Source organism: Panthera onca, chromosome A1 (genome assembly GCF_046562875.1).
Source record: "Panthera onca isolate mPanOnc1 chromosome A1, mPanOnc1 haplotype 2, whole genome shotgun sequence".
Classification (NCBI taxonomy): domain Eukaryota; kingdom Metazoa; phylum Chordata; class Mammalia; order Carnivora; family Felidae; genus Panthera; species Panthera onca.
The window spans coordinates 123,858,087-123,873,410 of NC_138339.1; the positions used below are offsets into that span (position 1 = coordinate 123,858,087).

At 42.8% G+C, this 15,324-nt stretch overlaps 1 protein-coding gene and 1 non-coding gene across 2 annotated transcripts in view; one reads left to right on the forward strand and one right to left on the reverse strand.

Annotated features, from left to right (window-relative positions):
- Positions 1 to 15,324, forward strand: part of SIL1 (SIL1 nucleotide exchange factor) — a 287,743-nt gene that overhangs the window by 27,512 nt on the left and 244,907 nt on the right. The gene's annotated exons all lie outside the window — the stretch shown is intronic.
- Positions 4,275 to 4,381, reverse strand: LOC132682492 (U6 spliceosomal RNA). Its single transcript, XR_009611681.1, has one exon. It is a non-coding gene; the product is annotated as a U6 spliceosomal RNA (small nuclear RNA).

A 15,324-nucleotide genomic window follows, 5' to 3' on the forward strand; every position in this document is an offset into this window, starting at 1 on the left:
CCAAAGAGAGAAAATACACATGCAAAGATTTCAAGAATTTGCCATATTTGGGGAAGTGCATGGGGTTATATATATGTAGCCTGTGACAGGGCACAGGCGTAGGTAGTGGGAGATGAGGTAGAGAGGAGCTAACCTTTGCTGAAGAGCCTGGGAAACCCAGGGTCAGTCCACACCCATTTTGTTAGAGTTGGGGGAAGACAGGGTAGGTAAAGCCATACTCTCCAGACATCTGAATTATCTGCAGAGGTTCCAGAGGGTCCTAGTCCCTCTAGGCATTTTCAGAACAAATGTGTCACCTAGAAACTGAAAGACAAGGGCAAACTGTATGTCAGGAGGTGAAAAAGGATGTGGGAACTGGAGTAAGCAAGTGGGTCAAGTCAGGAAATGGGGACAATGGGAGACACTTCCTGCCAAGCAGAGAGGTGAGCAAGGATGGGTGAGATAGGTCCCATCAGAACCCAGAGATCCCACTTCCAGCATTGTCTGGTTCCTGTACTCGCGCTTCCCAGTTCTGCCTCCAGGCCTCAAAGACCTTCTTACAGACATCTCCCCCAAAGAAGAGATTAGAAAAAAGGTAGAGAGCAGGGACCAATCAGTGTAATGGTTGAGCAGTTGGGCTCTGCTTCTTCCTTAGTTTGCAATAGGGCAAACCACTTACTGGGGTCATTTTCCTTACTTGTGAAGTGGGGATGATAATGCCTACTTCCTCAGTACTGAACGATGGATATGAGGTAATGTGAACAGGAAACTTACACAGTGAGAGTTCTCGGTAAATCTCGGGTGTTATTAACATTTTGGTATGAGACAAATGCGACAGGGGTTGGGGGCAGAGAGAGATAGGAAGGGATGTAAGTAAGGAGGGCTGAATGGAAGAGCAGTGAGTTCCAGTCTATGCAGAATTCCTCAGAATTCCATGGCCTATGGGACAAAATCCTCTACCAAGGCTTATTCCTGCCTACCTGTCCTGCCTCATCCCACTGTTCCCAACCTCACTTTACAGCCTAAACATAATCCCACCACCTATGATTCTCAGAACATATCAAGTTCTCGAAGCCTTTCCATGAGCTGTTAGGGAGAAAAAATGCCCCTCAAACCTGTCTTCATACTAAATATCAGGAAGCTGTCAGATACCTGGAACAGATGTAAGAAGGGACTCAGGGTATGTTTATTATGGGGAAAGGGTGGGGGGCTAAGGGAGGGAAGAGCAGGGGAAAGTTAATACGGTTCAAATAAATGGCATTTGACCTAGTACTTAGGTGAGGCAAAGGGGTGGGCAGGCTGATGTGCATGCTTCTCTTGGTGGTGAGGCCAAGACTGGAGGAGAGGAGAGAAAAGGCAGAGGTTTAAGGGGTTTCAGACCTGCATATCCCTGCTCTTCTGCCTCCTCCCCTGTTATCTCTTTCCTTCCTTCCTTTAGGATCTAAGTTCCCAAGGCAGGAATTGCAAGCCGTGTGTTGCCCACGGGCTTACTTACTCCTGTTAGGAGCTGACACCCCCGGATACAAAGGTCAAGTTATAATACAGTGTGGGGAACGTGTTATGAAGACTTGTGCTAATGGATTATTGGCAGCCTGTGGGCTTTGCAGAGGTAGGGAGCTGGGCCTTGGCAAAGGAATAGATTATCACATGGGAAAAGGTTTCCAGGAGGTGAGCTCCAGGAAGGAGCTCATCCTTCTCCATTTCTCCATCTCCAGAACTGAGCTCCTGTACCTCCTCCCAACCCACCCTGGGACAGTCCATAGAATCTTTGACTATTAGAGCTAAAAGATATCTTAGTGATCTTTCAGGTCATCCCAGTCTTTCGAATTTTATGTTTGGAGAAACAGAGCCCCAGAGGGAAGAAGAGGCTTGTCTAAGGTCTCTCAATAGATGAAGAACTCAGTCAGATCTTAGAGTTTCAGACTTGTCTCTGCTCACATTTCCTAGTTCTACTTTGCCTCAACCTCAACCACTTTGGCCCCCATCCTCCAGCCCCACCCACAGGGGCTGGATTTGTTTTTGTTTTTGCTTTTGTCTTTTCTGGGTGAGGATCGAGAAGGATTTTTACCTAACCCCTAGTTATCCAAAAATAATAACTGCAAGTATTCCTTATCGAACATTTACTATGTGTCAGGCACAGTTCTAGGTGCAGGGGATATAAACTAAACAAAGTTTCCCCTTGCATGCAGCTCACATTCTAGGGTAGAGACAAAAGTTAAATAAACATGTAATGTGGTGTCACCTGCTAAGTAAGTGCTATAAAGCAAATTGAGGTTGGAAAGGAGGGTTGAGTGTGACTAGAAGGAGGCTATTTTAGATAGTTACCTATCTAAATGTATACTATCAGGATGTATTTTTTTTTTAATTTTTTAAGATTTACTTATTTGTTTTTGAGAGAGAGAGAGAGAGAGAACGAGCTGGGGAGGGGCCGAGAGAGAGAAGACACAGAATCTGAATCAAGCTCCAGGCTGTGAGCTGTCAACACAGAGCTCGGTGTGAAGCTTGAACCCATGAACCATGAGATCATGACCTAAGCCAAAGTCGGACACTCAACCGACTGAGACACCCAGGCGCCCCTATCTAGATGTATTAGTTACCTATTGTTGTGTAACAAATTACTCTAAAGCTCAGAAGCCTAAAACAGCAATAAATTATTGTCTCACAGTTTCTGAGGGTCAAGAATTCAGAAGTGGCCTAGATGGGTCATTCTAGCTCAGGGACTTTCTTGATGCTGCGGTCAAAATGTCAGATGGGACTGCAGTTACCTGAAACCTCAATAGGGGGCTGGAGGACTCTGTTCCAGGATGGTTCACTCCAATGGCTCTTCACTGGACACTTCAGGTGCTCACCCTCCTCCTGGGGCTGTTTGAGTATCCTGGTGACATGGCAGCATGTGCGTTCCTAAGACGGAAAACAAGGGGAAGACACAATGTCTTTTTAAAAAAAACTTAATATTTAGGAATAACTTTAGATTTACAGACAAGCTACAAAGATAGTACAGAGAGTTCCCGTACATACTTCGCCCAGCTTCTTCTAATGTTAATATCTTATATAACCATGCTACATTTCTCAAAATCAAGAGATTAATGTTGGTACACTACTATTAACTAAACTACATACTTTATTCAGATTCTACCTGTTTTTCCATTAATGTCTTTTGTGTTCCAGTACCCAGTCCAGGAGATTATGTTGTGTTCAGTCAGTATGTTTCTTTAGTCTTCTTTGATCAACAATAAGAGTTTCCTACTCTTTCTTTTTCATCATCTTTTCTTTTTAAAAAAATTTTTTTAATGTTTATTTATTTTTGAGAGAGAGAAAGAAAGACAGAGCACGAGCAGGGGAGGGACAGAAAGAGAGAGGGAGACACGGAATCCGAAGCAGGCTCCAGGCTTGGAGCTGTCAGCTCAGAGCCCAATGCGGGGCTCAGACTCATGAACTGTGAGATCATGACCTGACCTGAAGTTGGACGCTTAACCGACTGAGCCACCCAAGTGCCCCTCATCGTCTTTTCTTTCAAGTTTTTATTTTAATTCCAGTTGGTTAACATACAGTGTAATATTAGTATCAGGTGTGCAGTATAATGGCTCAACACTTCCATACATGACCTGGTGCTCATCACAAGTGCACACCTAATCCCCATCATTTATTTCACCCATTTCCCCCATCCACCTCCCCCCTAGTAACCATCAGTTTGCTCTCTATAGTTAAGAGTTTGTCTCTTGGTTTGTCTGTCTTTTCTCCCCTTTTCTCATTTGTTTTGTTTCTTAAGTTCCACATATAAGTGAAATCATACAGTATTTGTCTTTCTCTGACTTTTTTGCTTAGCATAATACTCTTTACCTCCCTCCACAATGTTGCAAATGGCAAGATTTCATTCTTTTTTGTGGCTGAATAATATTCCATTGCATATATACGCACCACATCTTCTTTATCCATTCATCAATCGATGGGCAGTTAGGCTGCTTCCATAATTTGGCTATTGTAAATAATACTGCTATAAACCTAGGAGTGCATGTATCCCTTTGAATTAGTGTTTTTGTTTTCTTTGGGTAAATAAATACCAAGTCATGAGGTTGCCAGATTGTAGGGTAGATCTATTTTTAACTTTCTGAGGAACTTCCACACTGTTTTCCACAGTGGCTGCCCTGTTTGCATTCTCATTAACAGTGCAGGAGTGTTCCTTTTTTTCCACATCCTTGCCAACACTGGTTGTTTCTTGTATTGTTGATTTTAGCCGTTTTGACAGGGGTGAGGTGATATCTCATTGTAGTTTTGATTTGCATTTCTCTGATGGCAAAAACATGGAACACCTCATGAATTTGCGTGTCATCCTTGTGCAGGGGCCGTGCTAATCTTCTCTGAATCGTTCCAATTTTAGTATATGTGCTGCCAAAGCAAGCACTGTTTTTCATAATCTTGACAATTTTGAAGAGTACTGATCGGGTATTATGTAGAATGTCCCCACATTTGAGTTTGCCTGATGGTTTTTCATTGCCAGACTAGGGTAATCCCAATGCCTTTTATGACCTTGTCTTACAAGTCACATGCCGTTACTTTTACCGTATTCTATTATTTAGAAAGTAGACACTAAATCAAGCCAATACTCAAGGGGATGGGGGGGGGATGAAGTTCTGTCTCTTGAAGGGAGGAGTCTCAGAGGTTTTGTGGACATATTTTAAAATCACCACAGGGGAGTCATGGAAGACCTCCCTTATACAGTGACATTTGAACAAAACTTGAAATAAGCAGGGGTCCAAACCATGGAGAGATCAGGGTAAAGCTTTGTAGGCACAGGGGACAGCCAGGAGGGCCTGAGGCAAGAGTGTACACAGCAATGTTTAAGAATATGTCAGGCAGCAAGGGGAAGAATGGTAGGGCGTGAGGTCATTAAGCTTGTGCACTGGGGATTAAGGAGGTAATGTAAGGTTTTGTAGGGCATAGTTAGGATTTGGATTTTATGCTGATGAAATGGGAAGCTATTGAAGGGTTCTGAGCAGAACAGTGACATGATTTTAAAAGGATCACTCTGGCTGCTGTATGCATATACCGCAGATGGGAAGGATAGAAGTTGGGTATCAAACGAAGAAGAACTCAGTGTTCTTCCAGAAGGAGCCTCTTTCCATAGTCGAGGGGAGAGATAATGCATATGCTCTCAGTCCCTAACTCAAGGACCATTATGAGGATAAAAGAAGATAACATAGTTAGGGTATGTAGCACACAGTAGGTGTTAAGCATATCAAAGTCTCAATGAATAGTGTCCTTGAGGAAGAAAATAAGTACCTTCCATTTTCTGGAAGAAAAGGAAAGTCTGGACATTGTCCTTCTTTTATGTCCAGCATGTGGCCTGGCTCTAGGGATACAGAGAAAAAACTGAGTTCTTGACTTTGAGGAGCACATACTCTGTTGGGTTGAACTTTCCTGCAAGAAATAATCCCACCTCGACTGGCCAAGTGCTACAAGGATTTGGTACAGGAGGCTCTGGTAGGCCTAGCAAGAATGCCTGATTTGGGGAAAATACCATAGGACTCATCTGACACTCAACTTCCACCGTTGCCACCTGTAGTGTATTCATAGAGAAGCCAGACTTCAAACTCGAAGCTGTCTGAATCTTGGGACCCATATTCCTAGCCACTTTGATACACTGCAAGCCCTGTGGTGACATGGTCCTCCTACACTTATCCATTGGCCTTGCCATTTATGCCCTCAGCAGACGCTGTTACTCAATGGATTGAGGAACTTTCAACATCCTAAAGAGAGAGGGAAAGCGAGGCTTGTTATCTCCCGATTCATATTTACTGTAAATAACATTAAATAGCACATACACTGGGACAGGAAATAGCTCTCTGTTGGGTAATAGCTTCCTGTGGCCTCAAGGCTTTGGTGAGGCTTCTCTGGATAAGGATGTAGGAAGGTCAGTGCTGTGGTTCTGGTACCCTTCCCTCACAGGCCCACCAGCACTGGTTCAAAAACCCTGTAAAAAAACTCTGTCCATTTTATAGATTGAGAAAAATGCCCTTTGCAGGGAGAAGGCTTTGGGACAAGACTGGACATGCAACAGTAGAAGTTGACCTCTGAAATTACCAATTTCAATTCATTTGGACGAACTCTTCTCAAGAGAAGCATGGGAAAGAGAAGCAAGAGGGAAGAAAAAAAGAAAAGAATAAGAGACAGAAAGTGAGGAGGATACAATTAGTGGATGCCGAATTAATTGTGGGACAGAAAGGGGCGGAACATCTGAGGGAACTTAAAAAAGAAAAAAAGAAAACAGCTGGAAAGGATGGAGGAGAAAATGCATTTCTTCTTCACTAAATACACAGCAGCTGATAACAGTTCCCTCCGTGTGTATGGCAAGAGAGAGCACCTCCAGTACCTGCCCTCAGTCCACTGTTGCCATCACATCACCCTGTGTGGGAGGCAGGGTGGTGCTCACTCCCCAGGAGCTTCTTATCCCTTCATTCCTATGACAAGTATTCTTATTAAGAATCTACTTGGAGTGCACCTGGGTGGCTTGGTTGGTTGAGCATCCAAATCTTGATTTCGGCTCAGTTCATGGTCTCATGGGTCGTGAGATAGAGCCCTATGTTGGGCTCTGTGCTGGCAGTGCAGAGTCTGCTTGGGATTCTGTCTCCGTCTCTCTCTGCCCTGTTCCTGCTTGTGCTCTATCTCTCTGAAAATAAATAAATAAACATTAAACAAAAAAATAGAGAATCTTCTTTGGGTCAGAAACTGCTCAAGGTACTGGGGATAGAGCTGTGAACACGGCAATAAGGACTTAGGTGAGTTAATAACCCCATTGGAGATAGTGGCAAATACTATGAAGAAAATGAAATGGGGGTAACAGAATGGGGTGTCGGGAGACTGCCCCCAACTAGGGTGTTGTCATCTGTGCAATGGAGATAATAACAGACTGTTCTCACTGGGTTGCTGTGAGGATTAGTGGAGTTAATCCATGGAAGCGATTAGCACAGTGCCTAGTACAGAGTGAGCTCTCATTGCTATTATCCTTCCTTCCCTCCTTCCTTCCTTCCTTCCATCTTGCCTAAAGCTCTCCCTTTCTCCCTGTGTCTTCCCTCTCATTCATCTGTCTTTTCAGATCTCTCCTCTTCCTCCCTCCCTTTCTCCTTTCCCTCCTTTCCACCCTCCCTTCATAGGGCAATAGCCTTGCTCTTTCCTCCCTAAATTGAAGGGCAGTAGTGTAGTAAAACAAATCGCTGTCAACAAAGTACATTTCCACTGTATTCATCCCCGTGCAGAGAAGATTTATCAGGGTCTCTCACCCTGCACTGTTATGTAAATGTGGTAATCCAGTGGAAATATGATATCTGAGGAGTCTGAGGATAAAGACACCATAAAAACTATCAATTACCCAGTGGAGCTTGGGTTTGGTTAACTCACTCACTGCCTTGTGTGTCTCCTGCCTCTCCCTCTCTAGGGGGGAAACTTGATAGGTGGTGACAGCTTATAAAAGATGCTTTTTTTCCTCCTTGGGTCCTAGGAGGTCATCTCGAGGACCAAATTTTGTAAAGTGCCTGAGAAATGTTAAAGCACTACATAATTCAAGGGTATTATTATTCTCTTGTCATGTGGGCCATCTCCATGCCTCTTTGGTGTGACAGATGTCTGCTCTGTCTGCAAGCCTGGACTGACCCCACGCTTGGGTATCTGTAACCTCCTTCTGCTGCCTGAACCTATAAGCAATGCTCCTTTTTTTCCCTCTTTCTAGGTAACCCCTGGGAACCCAAGAATCTCATTGATGTTTGTCCTAGGAGTTTAATAGGAAGTTAACCTCTTGAGAGGGATGAGAATCCTGAGTAGCCCACCACATTTTCACCACTCAGGAGTAAAAAGTGGGGCAAGAGCCATGGGGAACTAGGAGCGAGGCCGGGGTCAAGGCCCTCTGCCCCTCTGGACCTCAGGGCAGCTGTACAGAGAGTTTCAGGGATGCATGTGCTGCCCTAGAAGACTCAGAGGCTCTGCTCAAAGAGGCCTACACTGTCCTCCATCCCAAAACAGGCAGAGGAGCCTGGTGGTTCAGAGCCCAATATCTGAGTCCTGGGGTTCGATCCCCCTTCTGCTACTTTCTAAATTATTTCTCCCTTACTTTTTTCATTTGCCAAATGACAGTAATAATAGTATCTTCTCATCTAGTTGTTGTGAGGAATAAATGAAACAAAACTTGTGAAGCACTTAACATGTCATAAAATGATTTTTGTTGTGGTTCCAAGTGTTGCTTGGAAGATTTTCTACAGCATAGGCCCTGTTCCTCAACGGCCTGGCCATGGGGATATAAACCTTGCCTGACCACCTCCACCAGAAAAGGGTCCCTAGGTCTGGGTTGTGCCTGCTTCTCTTGGGAACCCAGCAGCCCCATAGAGGCTGGAGTTGAGGGACTAGAAGAGGCAATGGAAAGGAAAGAAGAGTTTTGGGGGGAGGTGGGTGTTTCTTACCCAGAAATGTCAAGAGTCAGAGCTTCTAGCTCTGGGAAGGGAGGTGGCGGGGGAGTGGGGAGGAGGGGAAAAAGATAGGATGTCTCTAAGCTGCCAGAATCCGGATGGGGCTGTAGCTCTGGGGCTCTGGCACTTCCTGCCACCCCCAGTCTTAGGAATGAGTCACTAGAGGGAGGAATGATGGAGGTGTCATGCTCTGCCCACAGATCACTGGGCTGTTCCCCAAAAGAGGGCTGTTGGGAGGGAAAAGGAGATCTCGAGGCTTAGGGGTGGAGAGGTGCTAGGAACAAGGGGAAAGAGGAGGAGCTCCTAAGGTTCAGCTCACCTATTGGAAGGCCAGGGAGGCAGGCCCTAGCCTCAACCTCCTGTGCCAGCTTCACTGCCCATCCTGGCCACTGCTCTTTTGACTTTTGCCTTTGTCTGTGTTGGGTTGGCTCTATCCAGTTTCCCCACAAAGGGGTACTTCACATCCTTTTGGTCACCAATGGTGGGGAAAGGGACAAGGATCCTCTTGTCCCTTTGCTGTCTGGACAACCCTTGAAGTCTCATTTCCCTTAAAAGCCTTTGCCTCTGACCCTGAGCAAATTGTCTATAACTGTATCATAGCGCCTGGCTCATTTTGTTGGGATTATTTTTCTTCAGGAATGCCTGATTCCTTAGACTTCCAGCTCCTCAAAGTCAGGGACTTCTTTATGTCCCAAGAGCCCAGCCAAACATTAGACATAAATGTATGGATGTGGCCTTGGCCCACAAAAACTATTTTTTCTCCTTTCTTCGCTCTCTAGTTACTGCTATTCCCTGACTCTTTATGTTTTCCATTTACTGAGTACTTATTATATGGCAGATCCCTTTACATCTTAATTTATGTAATCCTCACAGTGATCTGCCCTAGATGAGAAAGCTTTACAGATGGGAAAGCTGAGCTGAGTGAAATTCAGTAACTTGTTCAAGGTCACAGAGTCAACAGGTGCCAGAACTAAAATGTGCTAGCAAAGCTCTCAGATTTTTTTGTTTTGAGAGTCTTTTTTTTATTATTAAAAAAAAAAATACAACCATGAGAGGCATCTGGGTGACTCAGTCAGTTAAACATCCAACTTCAGCTCAGGTCATGATCTCACAATTCATGGGTTTGAGCCCCGCATCAGGTTCTCTGCTGTCGGCACAAAGCCTGCTTGGAGCCTCTGTCTCCCTCTCTCTCTGCCTCTGTCTCTATCTGTCTCTCTCTCAAAAATAAATAAACATTGAAAAAATACAACAATGAGATCACTTAGTTGTAACAATTTGATACAGCATTTTTAGTTGATTTTTGAGTTTCTTGTTGTTTTTCTTATATATGTAAATACATATAAATATACATCTTTATTGAGATGTAATTTGCATGCTATACAATTCACCCATTGAAAGTGCACAATTCAGTGGTTTTTGTTATATTTACAGAATTGTGCAACCATCACCACAATCAATCCTGGAATATTTTTGTCACTGCAAAAAGAAACCCTGTACTCATTTGGAGTTATTATCCATTTCCTCTCGATATCCTCAGCCCTAGGCAACCATTAGTGTACTTTCTGTCTCTTTAGATTTACTTTCTCTGGACATTTCATATAAATGGAATCATACAATATGTGGTCTTTGTGACTAACTTCTTTCACTTAGCATAAAATTGTTAAGGTTCATCCATGTTGTAGTGTTTATCAATACTTCATTTTTTTCATTGCCAAATAATATTCCATTAACACTAGTGAAATGAAATCATAGTATTCCATTGTGTGGATATGCATGGAAATACCATGCAATACTATGGTACATTATCCATTTATCAATTTATGGAAATTTGGATTGCTTCCACTTTATGGCTGTTATGAATAATGTTGCTATGAACATTCATGTACAAATTTCTGTATGAACACCTGTTTTTGGTTCCCTTGGGTATATATCTAGGAGTGGAATTGCTGGCCCATATGGTAAGTCTCTGTTCAGTCTTTTGAGGAAATGCCAGACTATTTTCCAAAGCAGCTGTAGCATATTACAATCCCACCAGAGGTGCATCAGGGTTCCAATTTCTCCATCCATCCAACATTTGTTGTTATCAATCTTTTTTATTATAGCCATCGTAGTGGTGTGAAGTAGTATCTCATTTCTCTGATGACTAATGATGTTGAACATCTTTTTATGTGCTTGTTGCCTACCTCCTTTAGTGAAATATCTATTTAGATCCTTTGCCCATTTAAAAAATTGGGTTGTCTTTTGTTATTGAGATGTGGAGTTCTTCATATATTCTAGATTCAAGTTCCTTATCAGATATGTAATTCTGAGATATATATTCTCTCCCATTTTGTGTTTTCCCCCCCACTTTCTTGATGGTATCCTTTGAAACACACAAAAAAATTTTAATTTTGATTAAGTCACATCCAGCTTAGCTTTTTCCTTTACCCTTGTCACTTGTGCTTTTGTTACCATACCGAAGAAGGCTTTCCCTAACCCAAAGTCAGAAAGACTTGCTCATAATTTCTTCTGGGAGTTTTATTGTTTTAGCTGTGTAAGTCAATGGTCCATTTTGCGTTAATTTTTGTGTATGGTATGAAGAAAGGCATCCAAGTTCATTCTTGTGCATATGGATATCTAGTAGTCCCAGAACCATTTGTTGAAAAGACTATTCTTTCACCATAGAATTGTCTTGACATAAAATCAAGTGACTCTAAATGTGAAAATCATTTGAAAATCAACTGACTATAAATATGAGGGTTTACTCTGACATTTCAGGTCTATTCCATTTATCTACTTGTCTATCCTTATACCAGTACCACACTGTCTTGATTAATATAGATTTGTGTAAGTTTTGAAATCAGAAAGTGTGAGTCTTCCAACTTTGTTCTTTTTTTTTTTTTTTTTTTTTTGAGATTGCTGCGGGTATTCTGGGTCCCTTGCATTTCTATGTGTTTTTAGGATTAGCTTTTAAATTTCTATAAAGAAGCCAGCTCGGATTTTGATAGGGATTGTGTTGAATCTGTAAATAAATTTGGAGAGAAAGCCCTCACTCTTAATGAGGATACCATCTATCATTTACAATGCAAAAGGAGACAGAAAAATCATACAAGAGGAGAAAGAGAGAGAAAGAGAAAGAGAAAGAGAAAGAGAAAGAGAAAGGGAGGGAGAGGAGAGATGGGGGGAGAGAGAGAGAGAGAAGAGGAGAGGAAGAGGAGGAGGAGGAAGAGGAGGAAGAGAATTAAGGAAGAGCAGTGGTCATCCATATGGGATAAGCAGAAATGAATCCAGATGTGGGGAGGCCCCAGGTCAATCAAGAAACAGAATCTTGGGAACACTGAATTCTCCATCACCAGATGCATCTTCCATTAACCCAATTTCAGTTCATATGTTAGTAAATGGTACAGCTTCTTCCTCCCCAAAACATTTCTTTCTTTTCCCTAAGATCTCTTCCAAATAACTAGAAGATATGAGGATGCTTTATATGCTTGATTTGTGGAATTTAATGGAAGTTCCTGTTAAAAAAGCCCCAAATCTCAGTAATGAAAATAAATGAATGTCGTGCCCCCCCCCCCCCCACACACACACACTTTTCTACAGTAAGAAGTGCTATAGTCCTTTCTTGGTGAGTATTAGGGAAATTAGCCTGCCCTGAGATCTCCTTTCTGGAGAGACTGGCATATGATGGGTGTGCATGGGTCTTAATGGATACTTTGGGGCATGCAGGGTGGGGAATGGGGCTGCAGATCTCTTATAGCCTCATGATCTGGTGAATTTAGGTGGGCCCAAAGTGTCTTGCTATAATCTGTACCTTCTGTATCTCAACCAGACCATCCTTCTTACTAAGCTGTGAGGGAGTAAGGGTATGGGAGGTGGGGATACAGGCTGGAGAAATGAGCTTAATTCCCTCCTAGTGGATGGAGAAGGGATGATTGAAATTGCTCATTTAGCAAACGATTTAGCCTGCTGTAGAAAATCCTATTAAATGACAATTCTTATCTCAGTCCCTGGCTCCTGGGAAGAGCAGCTCTGGGCTTTGTGAAGACCAGGGCAGAGTCTTCTCTGAATCCAGCCAAATAGTCACCATCAATAAGAAGCTAAAATCCGCAGGCAGGGAAACTTTACCAGGTTTCCCTGTCTCTTCCCACCCCTTCACCCTAGTCGCTCATATCATCCGTCAATTATCTGGTTACCTGAGCCTTTTCTCTGCCCTTTGTAATATAAATAGCAAGCATTTTATGGGTCCCCATTAAGCAATGTGATCAGCATCAATTACCTAATGAGACTCTGGAAAGTTGTGATTTAAAATCCTGTCCTCAATTGTGACTTGGCTTTGTCTGCAGTCAACGTGATAATTGCAGTGACATCCAAACTAATGGTGCTCCAGATATGGGGCCTCTGCTGTCAGCCTGGGTTTGGCCCTGGGGAAAATTCACCCTCTGCCAAGGGGGCTGATCTCTTTACTTTTTCTGAAAAGGAGAGTTTTACGTGTCCTTTCAGGGCTCAGGGGGGTGATGGCACAGACCAGGGCACAGTTGTGTCCTATAGCTTCAGGGCCTCTGGTTGTGGAAGGCTAGAGGAAAGTGAAAGGACACAGGAGACTATCAGCTCCAGAGGGTGGACAGTTTTGTCTGTTTTATTCTCTGCTGTTTCCATAGAGCCTAGACTACCTGACACCTAACATAGTAGGGGCTCCATATATACTTGATGAATGAAGGAATAAAATCCTGGGATGGTCCCTTAGCCAGCAAGCCCTTCTCTTTGCATATTTAGGTGTAGTTCCCTGGAAGATGTGGAGAGATTTTTGTGCTTAGCGATGATCTTTCCAGTCTGAAGATAGTAATTGCCCATTTGGACTGGTGGCCTAAGATACAAATATTTGATGTTGACAGTCTGAAGGTTTTCATTTTTCTCTCTAAACATTCCCTTCCCCATTCCAATTAACGATTATATTCTGGCTTCCCCTGCCCCGTCCCTGCCCCCCACCCCCCAGCAACACAGCAACACAGCAACCACAGATAAGGTGGTGCTTATCTTCCTCACTTTTCCTTCTTCCATCCTTCCTTCCTTCCTTCCTTCCTTCCTTCCTTCCTTCCTTCCTTCCAAGATTTATTTTTATTTATTTTTAAGTAATCTCTACACCCAACTTGGGGCTTGAATTTACAACTGCAAAGTCAAGAGTCACATGCCCTACTGACTGAGCCAGCTAGGCACCCCTTCTTCCTCACCTTTCTTACCTTCTCCCTTGGAACCATTGCTATATCAATTTGTCAGTTTTCAGTAGTCATTTATTCTGTGTCTTAGTAGCATTTGACTTAGTTGGTCCCACCCTTCCTGTTTTTCTTTTTAAGTTTATTTTTATTTATTTTTTGAGAGAGAGAGAGAGAGAGAGAGAGAGAGAGAGAGAGAGAGAGAAAGAGAGAACTAGTAGGGGAGGGGCAGACAGAGAGGGAGAGAGAGAATCTCAAGCAGGCTTTGCACTGTCAGCACAGAGTCCCACTGAATCCATGAACCATGAGATCATGACCTAAGCTGAAATCAAGAGTTGGAAGCCCAACCAACTGAACCACCCAAATGCCTCCCCACTCTTGTTTTTGAAACACTAACCACTTGGGGCACCTGGGTGTCTCAGTCAGTTAAGTGTCCGAATTCAGCTCAGGTCATGATCTTGCGATCTGTGAGTTAGAGCCCCAAGTCAGACTCTGTATTGACAGTTCAGAGCCTGGAGCCTGCTGCAGATTCTGTGTCTCCCTCTCTCTCTGCTCCTCCCCCGCTCATGCTCTGTCTCTCTCACTCTCAAAAATGAATAAATGTTAAAACTAAATAAATAAATAAATAAATACATACATGCATACATACATAAATGAAACACTGTCTACTTGACTTCCTGGGCACTAACACTTTCATGGATTTCTTCCTGCTTTTCTGGCAGCTCCTTCTCCTGTCTTCATGCCCTCTACCTGTTCAAGGTCCCAGGGATCTATTTTCTACCACTCTCATTTCTAAGTGATTTTCTCTAGCATCAAGCTTTAAATACTCCTTATTCTGAAGACATTTAGTTTATATCTCTAGTTTGGACCTCTCTTCTGAGCTCCCAATTTAGTCATCTAATGCTTACCTGACATTTCCCCTTGTTTGTCTAATAGGAATCTCAAACTTGATATGTCCAAAACAGAATTCTTGATTCTTTGACTCTCCTTGCCCACCATTCCCTGTACAATCCTAGAACCCAGTTCTTTCCAGGTAGCATCTCCATTTATCTGCTTGCTCAACTCAGATACCTAGAGGCCTGCCTCTTGACTCCTCTCTTTCCCTTAGTCTTTACATTCAGTCTATCAGCTCTCTGTAAGCTAGGTCTTCTAAATATGATCTGCATCTGACTACTTCATACCAACTTTATCATCACTGTCCTGATCCAAGCCATCATTCTCCTTCCCTGAGGTTACAGTAGTAACTTCATAACTGGTCTCCCTAATTCCACCTTTGCTCCTTACTTTATATTCTGTTTTCAATGCAGAAGTCAGAGTAATCTTTTAAGAATATTAAGTCAAATCATATTTCCTTTCTCCTTAAAGTTGTCCAATGAAAAGGTGCTCAACGTAATTGTTTATTCATCAGGAAAGTGCAAATTAAAACACTTTGAATAACAATTATATACTCATCTGAATGTTAAAATTCTGACAATACCAAGTATAGACGAGGATGTGGAACAACTGTAACTCCCATTCACTGCTGTTGGAAATATAAACTGGTAAAAGCACTTATGCAAACTCTCAATTTCTACTAAAGCAAAACATAAACCTTCCCTATTATCCAACAATTCTACTCCCAGGTATATACCCAAGATAAATGAACACATATGTCCACAAAAAGGACATGTGCAAGAATGTTCATAACAACCTTATTTATAATA